The 12500-nt window shown below is 34.7% G+C and overlaps 1 long non-coding RNA gene across 2 annotated transcripts in view; it reads right to left on the bottom strand.

The window, feature by feature from the left end:
* LOC135214128 (uncharacterized) overlaps window positions 1-12500 on the bottom strand; it is a 389693-nt gene that overhangs the window by 58554 nt on the left and 318639 nt on the right. The window lies entirely within an intron of this gene.

The raw sequence follows: 12500 nt of genomic DNA, 5'->3' as shown, positions 1-12500 counted from the left end.
TCTTTGGCAAAGATATGGCATTCAATGACGACTCTTGTTTCTTACCGAGTTATAATGTAAATAAATATAAAATCCTCCTTCGGCTTCATGCAGCGCATGTTGGAGTCGTGTAAAAATGCAAGAACAAGTATTCTAGGAATGACTGGAATGGTCTTTGCAAAGGTTGCTCCTCTAAGTGGGCGGGAGCAATACCAGAATGGAATAATAGGAATGTCTGAGGTGCAGATTCTGTTTTCCTCCTCTGGAATCTCTCAAACGAGGAAACCCACTTTATGCACCGAAGTTTTTCAACAACTCTTGTCGAGTTTCTTGATATAAAATATATTAAACTTTCACACTGTTTCCAAATGAAAGTTCCCATTGAGGGCGCGTTTTAATTTCGAAATTATTTAGAGAAAATCTGGGTAAATCTTTTCAATTGGTCACTTCTTAGTGGTCTCGTTATACAGAAAAATTTTACGCTGGTTTTGCATTTGTATTTGAAAAAGGTTTCTTTGCACGACCATACATTTGCTTGTATTACTCAATTACTGTATGCACTTATTTAGGTCGAAATTTTTTTAATTTTTTTTTTTATTATTATTATTTTTTTTTTGTCAGCATTGATGACAGATTGTTGTGCAGATGTCCTCAAACACTGAATATACAATGTGGTTTCAAGTGATCATATTTACATATCATAATATGCATGCAGCACAGGTATTTCTTAATAATTTTGGATGTATTGTTGTGCAAAGCCTAATGTATTCACTGTCATGTAACGTCACTCGTCATCACAATTAAACAGGCTTCGGAGTTAATAACACACAAAGTACGTTAAAAAAAAAAACGTTGCTTCGCACATACTTAATTCCTTTCCTTTACACATATCTCAAAGTGAGATACAACAAGAACTTAATTGTCGGTCGGGTTCTCCACAGATCCAATAAATAACGTCGATTGCAGTCCCTTCCTGAATTGGACGGTTGCTGTTATTGGTCTCTATATTAGAAAGCTGTTCCAGTTTACTGTCTGCGCTGCTTTGTTTATTCACTAATGGGGTCTTTGTCTGCTTCATAATGGAGACTTTGTAAGCCTGTTAATGGGTCTGTGAGTTTATGACGGTGGGGTTTTAGGTCCATATATTCATGAGTCATTTCAATATAAATAAAGAAGCTACTCATTAAGAACTGTGATCAAGGTTTATTTTTTAATGATATATTTGCTTTTCCCTTATAAATTAAGAATAATTAAGTAACGATTACATTACAGTAGCCATAATTCCCAAATCTCTGAAATAATACGTTGAAAAAAGCTGTAACCTCTGTGGGAAAAGTATGTGAAATACTTTGGAACGTTAAAAATGACAATTTATAGTAAAACCCCGTTATAAATTAAATAAACTCCTTTACTACGTAAATTACAACTTAATATACCTACATCTTAATTAGAAAACCCATACTCTTTAAGAACTGAAATTCAAGACCAACCAATGTGTGTATGTATGTATGTATATTGTAATGAGTTAACTTATTTGATTAATTTTGTAATTTTGCTATGCTTTTGACTTCCCACATTAAATTAAGTTCCTGTTTGTTTTTGTCCAGTTTTGTTTACGTATGTCTTTTGAAGGCTGGAATTCGGGTCTTTTCCTCCCCCCAAAGGGTAGTTGTAGTTTTAATTGGTACGTCACCCATGTTTTGTTTTCATCTCCGCTGATGATGTGGGGGCCTTCTGAGTGATAGAACGGCAGTTCACTGCTCCCTATAGAGAGGTTTTCAGCTCCCATATTTTCTGACGGCTTATGGCATTTTGCACGAATATTCTGAAGACGCCCTCGACGTTTTGCAGCTGGTGGCATCTTGAAGGTTTCCTTGCCATCCCCAGTGAACAGTACTTTTGCTGGCGTCTCTTCAGTTCGTTTAAGGGTTCGTGCGATGCCCTTCCTTTGCAAGGCGTATACTTCGGGGTTGTGTGATGCCCTTCCTTGCCATACGTACTTTTGGAGGCGAACCTCGCCCGTCATTGCCCTTGCCCTCTGCTTGCTGAAACTCTGGAGCCGTTAAGTGGCCTCCCAGGGGCGGAGAAAAGGGTAAGATTCCAGACCCTGTGTGTTTGTCATAACTATTCTTACCTATAGAGACAACTTGTGTTGGGTGTCTCCTACTTTGTGGCACTACTGGAATTTACCGTTGGAGACGACACTTCGTTGTGTGATACTAAGAGAGACGACTTTCTATGAACCATAGGATTAGTGGAACAATAGTTAATTGTTGTTAACGGGGTGATATCTATTTTTCCATAGTCCCAATGTATGTTTATCAGTTATTCAAGTGTGTAATTTAATTAGGTTTAAGGTTAATTTCTTACTTTGTCTCTTACTATCATAACGACCCGTGCATCTGTGGTTTCTATCTCCACCTAGTAACTTTTTCTTTTACTTTAGTATGCTAGTTAGCTATGCGAATGTGTTGTTGGAATTGCAATCATGAGTTTATTTTCTTCCCTAAAGTACAGTTTTCAAGGGATTTCTTTGTAATTGTAAGGTTTTGGTTGTAATGAATAATTAAGTGTTCGTTTAGTTTCTGTATCCTCTTTGAGAAAGTACTCTGAATTGTTTTTGTTCTGGTATGAGTCCTACTCATTATCATAGTGGTAAGGGCTTTAAGGTGGATCAAAGAATCTCTGAACTCGTCACCATCTCTTAGAGTTCATAACAATATACACACAAATACACAATATATAAAATATACATATATATAAGTTGGTCCTGAATTTCAGTGCTGTTTTAAATTATTTTGAGATTGTTCATTCCATGAATTTTGCCCTTTAAATTTGTCCTTTATCTTTTATATGTTATTTCTTTGTAATGCTTTAATATTGCATAGCTCCCTGTAGTGTCGTACGCTTTTTCAATATAAAAAAAGACATCAACAGTAATTTGTTTTCTTTCAAATCCCTATGTATGTGATCTTCCAAATGGGATTGAATCTAAAGTGGATCTATTATGTTGTGAACCAAATAAGGTGGGATTCAAAATTTTATTTTTTCGAATGTGCCACGTTAGTAGAGCACTTACCACTGTCTAGTAATTTGCATAAGCAACTTGTTAAAGAAATTTGTTAGTAATTATTTACATTACTAGGATCCTTTCCAGGGTTTGGGTTAGGAACTATTATAGTATTTTGTCCTTCATATATAAATACAGTTCGAATCCATAAATAATTATAAAACTATAAGACGTCTGACTCTGCCTTAGGTACTAAGTGGCAGATCATCTAAAAAAAAAAAAAAAAAAAATGGTCATCCCCAGGAACATATATATTGCTGTCCGAGAGAGCAAATTCCAACTCTTCCACATTAAATTTTCTATATATATATATATATACATATATATATATATATATATATATATATATATTTATATATTTATACATTTATATATTTTGTTTGATATTTTATATATATATATATATTCTATTGTATCAAAATGTTTTGTTATATTTTCTATATTATTTTTCTTCATGTTGAAGTGTTCATCTAAATTTCTATCACTACTTACATTTGCTATGTTTTCTCCTATTACATTAGATATTTCTTTCGGATCAAGTATTCTTTTTCCCTCTCTTAATATGGCAGACCTAGTTGGATTAGCATGAGTACCATTTACTTTAATAAATTGTCCCCATAGTTCCTCCATGAAATAATCATTCCTTGAATTAATTCCTTTTTAAATTTTGCAGATATTTTGTTGTATAGTGGGAGTTGGTTGCCAATAATTTCCAGACCAAAGGAAACGGAGGTAACGACAGAAATAGAAGTCTCGGAAGAGAGAACTAGAATCCAATAAAACCTTTATATGATTAATGACTTTGTTCCTATTGTTTCATTCATTTAATTTCCTTATTACTGCCTTCATTGGTTTGTTTGTTTGCTTGTATGGTGTTTTTACGTTGCATGGAACCAGTGGTTATTCAGCAACGGGACTAATGGCTTAACGTGACTTCCGAACCACGTCGAGAGTGAACTTCTATCACCAAAAATACACATCACTCACTCCTCAATGGAATGCCCGAGAATCGAACGCGCGGTCACCGAGGTGGCACACCAACACCTTACCAACCACGCCATTGATACGCTGCTACCTTCATTGGTTGACTTAGTGGTGAAACGTTTTTTCCCAATTTTTACATTAATTAGTTGGTCTTGCAACAAGATTTTCGGTGTATAAGTGCAATAACTCCGAATCTACTTTTTCTTTGATTGCAACGGGAATATTTAGAAAACAAAGAAATGTAGGGTAAAATACTGAAATATAATACTATCATTTTTGGAACACACTTCAAAATGCGGGAAACAATGTTTAAAATATTCATGTGTCTGCAAGTTGTACAAATGCAAGCTTTGAGTGAAGTAATTAAGAGTCAATACAGGAAGTTTAGTCATGGATAAAACACAGGTGAAATTGATAGAAGAGTATGCTTGGAATAAAAACTGAATACGAAGTTATTAAATATCTTGAAGATCAAATACGAAATCTGTTACGGACTCAAAACCATAAACACAACCATAGAAAAGAAATAATCAGTACAAGAAAAGAAAGATGACCAGTTCAGGATCGTCAAGAATTACATCACATTTCTATTTAGCTTTGATCATGCTCCCAGCAATATTAGCCATAGTTTTCGTCAAAGTTTCTCGTCGAAAGAGGGAAGGCGAACTTGGGAAAGTGAAGACTTCAAAATTAATTCACAATCCAGGTTAGGGAACATCGAATTTCACCTTGTAATCATGACTGAGGGCTCAGTCAAGCTGATGTACCTTGGGGAGTTAACTTTGCTAAAAATATTTTGTGAATAAAAACTTTGTTTGAATTTTGCTAGGATATATTGGTTGAGATACTGTTCGTAACTCGCTTGCCTTTCAGTTATGTTTGAATTTACATTTTGAATTTGTGTTTGGTTTGACATTTAAAGTCTGATTTTGTGAAATATGTCAGTTTATGATTTATGCCTAATATGTGTACCGGTAGGAGTCCTCATAGTTAATATTTTAGTTCAGTTAAACGCTGCTTGAGTCATCCTTGCTGCGACTTGTTAACAGAGAGAGAGAGAGAGAGAGAGAGAGAGAGAGAGAGAGAGAGAGAGAGAGAGAGAGAGTACTACTGAAACACCGAGAGACTATCATACAAACTATTATTGAAACTCAAATGGATTGAGACACGTGTTCTTATGGTTATGAGTAAGAAAATCCAAGAAAGGAAGTGAGCGGTGCTGATGAAGAGTTAGGACAAAAATTTTATAGCTGTTCCTGGGCAGGTAGTGACAAACCGAGTCTGCATTCCCAAGAACAAAACCGAAGGTGAAAGATTATGATATACATGTGATAACCCTTTTGCAAACCACCCGCAGATAAGAAAATGGTAAAAATAAAATGGTGAAGCATGTTAAGAGATGGTGAGCAATGATATAGTCGACGTGCCTCATGAACTGTGACGAATTAATGACGTCACCGCCCACTATAAAGGGAGAAGGAAGGAGGAGGATAGAGTAAAAGAGGGTAGTAAGCAGGAAGTGCAGGCGTGTTAAAGGTATATAAAGTGGCCCATCTCTCGGTGTTGACGGGACTTTGAAATAATTTCACGACACTTTCTCTCGTACTTGAAGTTTTTACGAAGTCCAAGTTTGGACATTGTTTATTCAGTCTCGAACTCAGCTGACTCTAGTTGAAGCTGAAGTAGCTAAGCCGTGGATGATGGAAATTTGTACTCCAAAGAGATAATAAGGAGAAAACTACAATACCCTAAAGAATTACACTGTCATCCAAAATGAAATAAGCATGTTCCTAAGAAAGAATTAAACCAACAACGCCCTCGTCTCCTATTATCTTAATTCTATACCTACTATATATATATATATATATATATATATATATATATATATATACGTATAAATATATATATATATATATATATATATATATATATATCTTATATATAACATATATATATATATATATAGATATATATATATATATCACTTTTTCCGGCTATCACTCGAATCAAGTAATTATTTATTATTTGGAGAAAGCGAATCCGTTATAAATTTTTATTTTTTTAAATAACGTTCCTTAAAATTATGACTTAGATCTCCATGCTAGGGACCATGCAAATTTTCTATCGAGACTAGACGCTTATAATTTAAACCACTAATTGGCAAGACATTTATCAAGTATATAAGACTGTTCGATTTACCAAAGGCTTCAATATTGTTTGGTCTTGAATTTCCCTAACCTAAATCATACTCTCTTATAAACGAACATCAATTTCAAAATTATTCGGCAACTACACGGAAGAATCTGTGCTTTTTAAAACAAATCACTGAGTAAAGTCAAAACATATTGTATAACATTTTATAAAACAAATTTTCTGATAAATAATGAGAGAATAAGTCATAAAATTTATGGCAATGAATTTTATGAATCAGTTCGATCTATAAAAAAAAACTTTTACTTCATAATCCATGATTAGATAAGTTAAAAGTTCATTAATTCTGGCCATTCTTCAAAATTATTTTTTTTTAATAATTTATGCAACGCCAATAATTGGGTTTCTAAACCCTTAAGAATATCATTCCCACGAACTAAAAAATATCCAAGCCTCTTAAAACATCATTTACCATCCCGGGTTCTTTACTCCATGAAAAAGGATTAAATTTTGTTGTCCTTCCGGTGTGATTAATCCTTTACACTTTTCCTTCCGCCTTGAAAGGCAATATTTGACTTGAGCTCGAAAGTTTATCGGCTAGTGGGAAGAGAGGCATAAAATAGCTCAAGACTCAGATAATGCATATGCAAGAAAACAGATGATGCAAACGAAAGGCTAGAATTTTTAATCAATGACGTGTTGATTAAAAATAAACATTAACTTTATAGAACAATATAACCAGGATATATATGTAAATTTATTGTTATGTATCTGCAAATGTACCTTAAGAATGTCAACAAGTTTTGTTGAGTTCAAAGCATTTCTTGGGATTAATTAAAAATATTTTGAAGATAGATTCAAAAAAGGTGTTCTTAATCTATACAGGAATGCAACTATAGTGTTATTTTTAGGCAATATATATTGAAACTATTCAGTATATTAGGTTTTAAGATATTGGGATTGGTCAATGGATGAAGTTTGGGCTTACGACAATAGCTGGACTTATATCTGAAGAAATTTGTCGTAGATGAAGTAAGATTAGAGGTATGTCGTTGTGAGAATTTATACTTAATACCAATATTAACATATCTCACAATGTTGCTCTGCTAAACCTATATATAATATGAGTTATTTCACCTTAGCAGGTCAACTGATAGGTAACATGACTATGACACCAGTGATTGATATATATATATATATATATATATATATATATATATATATATATATATATATATATATATATATAATGCTGACGATTCTAATCATCAACTACTGATAAGTGTAAATAAATTTTTGCGTCATAAAAGTAAATCAAACTTATCAATGTGGGTGTCAAAATTATATTTGATTTCTTTAACTTGAAGAGAAATTACCAATGTGTGCAGAATTCTTTTATTCAGCTACTTGACGACGATTCAGGAGACAATAAAGTCCCAAATCGGACGATATTCCGAAAATTTCTTCATTATGAACTTGGGGTTAGACTAATCACGGCTAGGCAGAGGCAACTTCGATGATCACTGTCCTTTTATATTTGAAATAGGTGCTGAAACTACGAGATTTCACTGTTTACATGCATTCCTCGTCGCCTTCGGAACATTAATTCGATACTTATTTTTTTCCGTTATGAGAGCATAAGAGACAACTGTTATTGTTCCGTCTCGATGCCACACACAATTCTGTGATAATAATCTTTCAAATAGTAAGGAGGCACTTTCAAAAGAATGATAGTACAAACTGGAATACTACATCATTTGTATATTTTCAATAATCATTGTCATTAATCATCACATTTTCAAATGATAAAACTCGCACACTTATCCTAAAAACATGACTAGACAATTACTTAAAAACGACAAATGGAAAGGAATGACCACACAAAGAAAAACTTCTTTCTAGTAAACTTACCCAAGTGATCACATTTTCCCCCACACCAAAAATCCCTTACTCTTTACATTTTGTGAAATATTACTTTACAACGCAATCACTTCAAAATTCAATTACGCATTCAATCTCTTGAAGATGACCGCGCCATAACTGTCACCTTACCTCATACTGATTCGCTCTCAGCCTGCTTACATACTGCCTCTAATATTCAGTTCTTTTCATTAACGCCATTATTCAAACTCCCCTTCCTTGATCTAATCATCACAAATATGTCTCCCTCCTGTTTGAGTCGATATCTCACATTCACTTTCCTACTTATTCTCTCTTCCCAACTGCAGCCCTAGGTACTGTACCCCTGCTTTAGCCTTTTACTCTACCTCCGTTCTTGTTGCCTTCCTTCAGTCTTGCTGTCTAATCTCACTAACTACTACTTTTAAGCGCAGCTGTGAGGTTTTCTCACAGTTCCACCTTTAAATGCTGGTACTTCATCTCATTCATTTTCTGGATCTGTTGATTCTGTTGTCCTAACGTTTCAACTCCCTCGCTGTTTTATAAATTTCAAATTCAGCTTTTAACTTCTCCCCATAATGTGCGGTACCTGTTGATGTCGATTAAGCTAACCAAAGTCTAGCACGGGCTCCTGCACCTGGGCAGCCCATAAAGAATTATAGTGTAATTTTCACCAATCAATTCTAGCGAAAAACAAATGCGTATGTAAGTGTGGGATACTACGTGCTATTTCATTATAATCTTATAGCCCTACATCAGGGAACATATATTTCCCCTCTTCTATAAAGAAAAGTGATAACATTTTTTTAATGAGAACACCACCCTAGTATTCATCGGCTTCATAAATACATACTTACATGCTATTTATGTATGTACATAGCGCGTGTGTGCACGCAGGCACTCTTTCCTATACACATACATAAGTATTAGCAATTACCACAATAACTTCTTGACGTACAAATTTCTTCACACATTTTTGGATATGATTCTCACTACAAATCCTTACACTTAGATGAAGAAATAAATGGAGAATAGGACGCCTGGAGTCCAGTATTTAAGGTTAACATTGTTCCGATATATCAGGTGCGGGTCCAAATCAGCCATAGGGGTCACAGTTTCTTGATTTGGGTGTAAAAACTTGAAGTGACGCGTACAGTTAAATCTGATGAAACCGGAAAGTTTGGCGGTTATCAATGACCACTACACACACACACAAATACATACATACATACATATACAGTATATATATATATGTATAGATATTCTTCGTAGTATCCATATATATATATATATATAATATATATATATATATATATATATATATATATATATATATATATATATATATATAATATAATTCGTAGCATCCATATATATATATATATATATATATATATATATATATATATATATATATATATATATATAATTCGTAGCATCTTTCCTTTTTATTTTACTACTATATATGTATACACATAATGATTATTATTCAGAAGATAAAAACGCTTTTAGTTTTGTAGGCATGATTTATTGTAAGAAAATCCTAGTTTCTCGGAAAGTTAATTTTCCACTGTTAAGTGCATTATAATAAAAGCTGGTTTTGAAAACTTTCATATATGTATACACATTTTGTTTTATTTAAAATTTTCAGTTTTGACAAAATTGTAAGCGATATGATTGTAGCTACAAAACTGATATACTGTCGAACCAAAGAAGGTTTGAAAAATCTGCAGAGTTTTTAACTCCTCCTACTGAGTCAGAGACTATAAAAATCCGTAGTGTTATTAACCTTTCTAAGCGTCTCAGTGGCGTGTTCGTTGTGGTCTTGGCCTGTTACCTCGGTAGCCGCGAGTTCGATTCTCGGATATTCCAATGAGATGTGTATTTCTGGTGATTGAACTTCACTCTCGACGTGGTTCGGAAGTCACTAAAGCCGTTGGTTCTGTTGCTGAATAACCATTGGTTCCATGCAACGTAAAAAAAAACACCAAACAAACAAACATTAACATTTCTACCGAATCAAAGAAATTGTGAAAAATCCGAAGTGTTTTATACAAATCCTGGGACACTGGGAGAGGTCGCTGTAGGGTCATTAGAAGTCATTTCTAACCTACTAAGCATTTAAGGTTGTACTGTTACCGAAATTGAGTAAACATGCAAAATTTCAAGTGCATCGGATAAAGGGAACAGGTCGAAAATTGAGTTACAAGTTTTAACCAAAACAGGCAGACGAAGATAAAAATCGAAAACAAATTCCAAGGCTTTCAGCGTATGGAATAGATTAACAGCTGACGTTGGTAGAACCGTCAGTCACATTAGGCAACTTCAAGCGATTTGTCTTCGAACGACCAATTCTCCGATATCCTTCAACCGAACTTCAGTAACAACCATTGGCTTTTCCTAACAACATAGCCGTTCCTGTCGGGTTATATTTGTTTCACTGTTACTCCTAAAGGAAACTGGTTCCCTTGCTCTAGGAGCGGGGAATCTTAGGGAACCCATTCACGCTCAGACTTGTAGAAAAGTGGGCGGAGTGTTAGACGTCGGTGCGTGAATGTGGTTATTTTAGTCGGTACAGACTGTCGCACAGATAATTCATAAGGACTTTTTTAAAACGAGGTCTAAATAGCGCATTCATTGTGAGACACGGTAGTATTATGGCTGAAATACATATCCGTGCGTGAATGAATGGAGGTTACTTCGACGCAGGCCTGTTTTTATCATTTCCGTAATAATCAGTGTCGTCTGTGACACATGACTTAGGAAATTCTTTAATTCTGGAAGAAGTATGGGTTGATAAGTAGCTTTGGACTGGCTGGATTGCTTTATATAACTCACATGCTTATGGAATATGATATCCAAATGTTATTCAGACTGAAATTGGGAAAATATCGCTTACGATATTTTAATAAACAATAAACAAGCTAAAGGTTAGATATTCAGATGCTACACGAGACACTACCACCAAGATAATAAAACATTAAAAGTGCTTTCCGGGATGATATTCCGAATACAGGTAAAAATGTCGCAGGAAAAAAAAAAAGTCACGGGAAAAATGTCACAGGAAAAAAAATCACATTAATCTTTCATAGTGAACCACAAGATAAATTTAACTCGGTATGTATCCATGTATCCTCCTTTGCAAATGCGTGTTTAGTAAAAGCCCGCTGGAATTACCATAAACAAAAATAAATAAAAGACTGCAAACATCATTAAGATAATGACCCCCAAGAAGTATTGTGAATTTTTCCATGTGACCTTATTACCTGCCACCATAAATTAATGTCTGTTTCCTGTGACTTTTTTTCTAGCCAAAATTGTGACTGTTTCAGCGAAATTTTTGCCTGTGACTATTACCGGTCACCGATCTTTCCGAGCCTCTAAGGAGATATCGCCACACTGAACTTTAGATCCTCATAAGATCTCCCCGTCTCTAAATACCATAGTGTGGTGGTCATTCTATCGGCACATATAGACCGCCTCATAAAAATGTCTGATATCATGATATAAGGTGTATTTAATCCCAGCAGTTCCCTAAATTTATCCTCGCCCACCCTCAAATAATTGTACCAATCACTTGCATGACACCTGAGTTCATTTACGAGGGATGCATGGGAAAGCTTTCCTCTTAAGCAACCAGTCTTTTGTCCAACATCTCTTCTATTCTTAGCACGGGTCTTAAATTTGACGCAAATTATAGCACAAATTGCCATAGTTTCCAGTTCGCTGTTGGAGAGTACCTCGGTCATCACTCTACAACGTCCAAGAAGCAAATGAGCAATATACGCAGACAGGGTCGAAACGTCAGTGCCCGTGTCATTTCTTTCGACGCTCCGCCTCCCCTTTAGACGTGTCTGGGGATAAGACTGAGCGTGAATGGGGTCCCTTTTACTAGGAACTGGAAGAGAGAGAGAGAGAGAGAGAGAGAGAGAGAGAGAGAGAGAATTATGATCATTATTATCATTAATTATATTATTACACAGTGCAGCCAGCCCACTGAATTGTCACTCTCGACTCTTCACACGGCTGGTCCGGTGGGTTTGAATTTTATGAATATATTCTTATTTAATACTTGGGAGTTTTAACAATTTCATGACTAAATAAACAAGTGTTGACGATTCTGATTCATTGGTATACCGGATTTTTTAAATACTAGATATTCGGTGTGTTGAATACTACACGAAACTAAAGCTATGATTGGTGCTGTGCTGTTCCACATTGTCTGTATTCAGGGATTAGGTTAAGTGCGTTAATCATCAACTGGAATCATATCTAAAATTTTTAACAGAGCCAATTACTTTGTATAGTATAGTAACAGGATTGCTCTGTCAGCTCCCAAGTTGTATGTGACAGCTTTTTGTCAAATTTAACATTTTTGCTTGGCTTTTATTAACGCAACGCGTGCTTTCTTGTGTGT

Source organism: Macrobrachium nipponense, chromosome 45 (genome assembly GCF_015104395.2).
Source record: "Macrobrachium nipponense isolate FS-2020 chromosome 45, ASM1510439v2, whole genome shotgun sequence".
Lineage (NCBI taxonomy): Eukaryota > Metazoa > Arthropoda > Malacostraca > Decapoda > Palaemonidae > Macrobrachium > Macrobrachium nipponense.
This window is presented reverse-complemented; position numbering and strand designations above follow the sequence as displayed.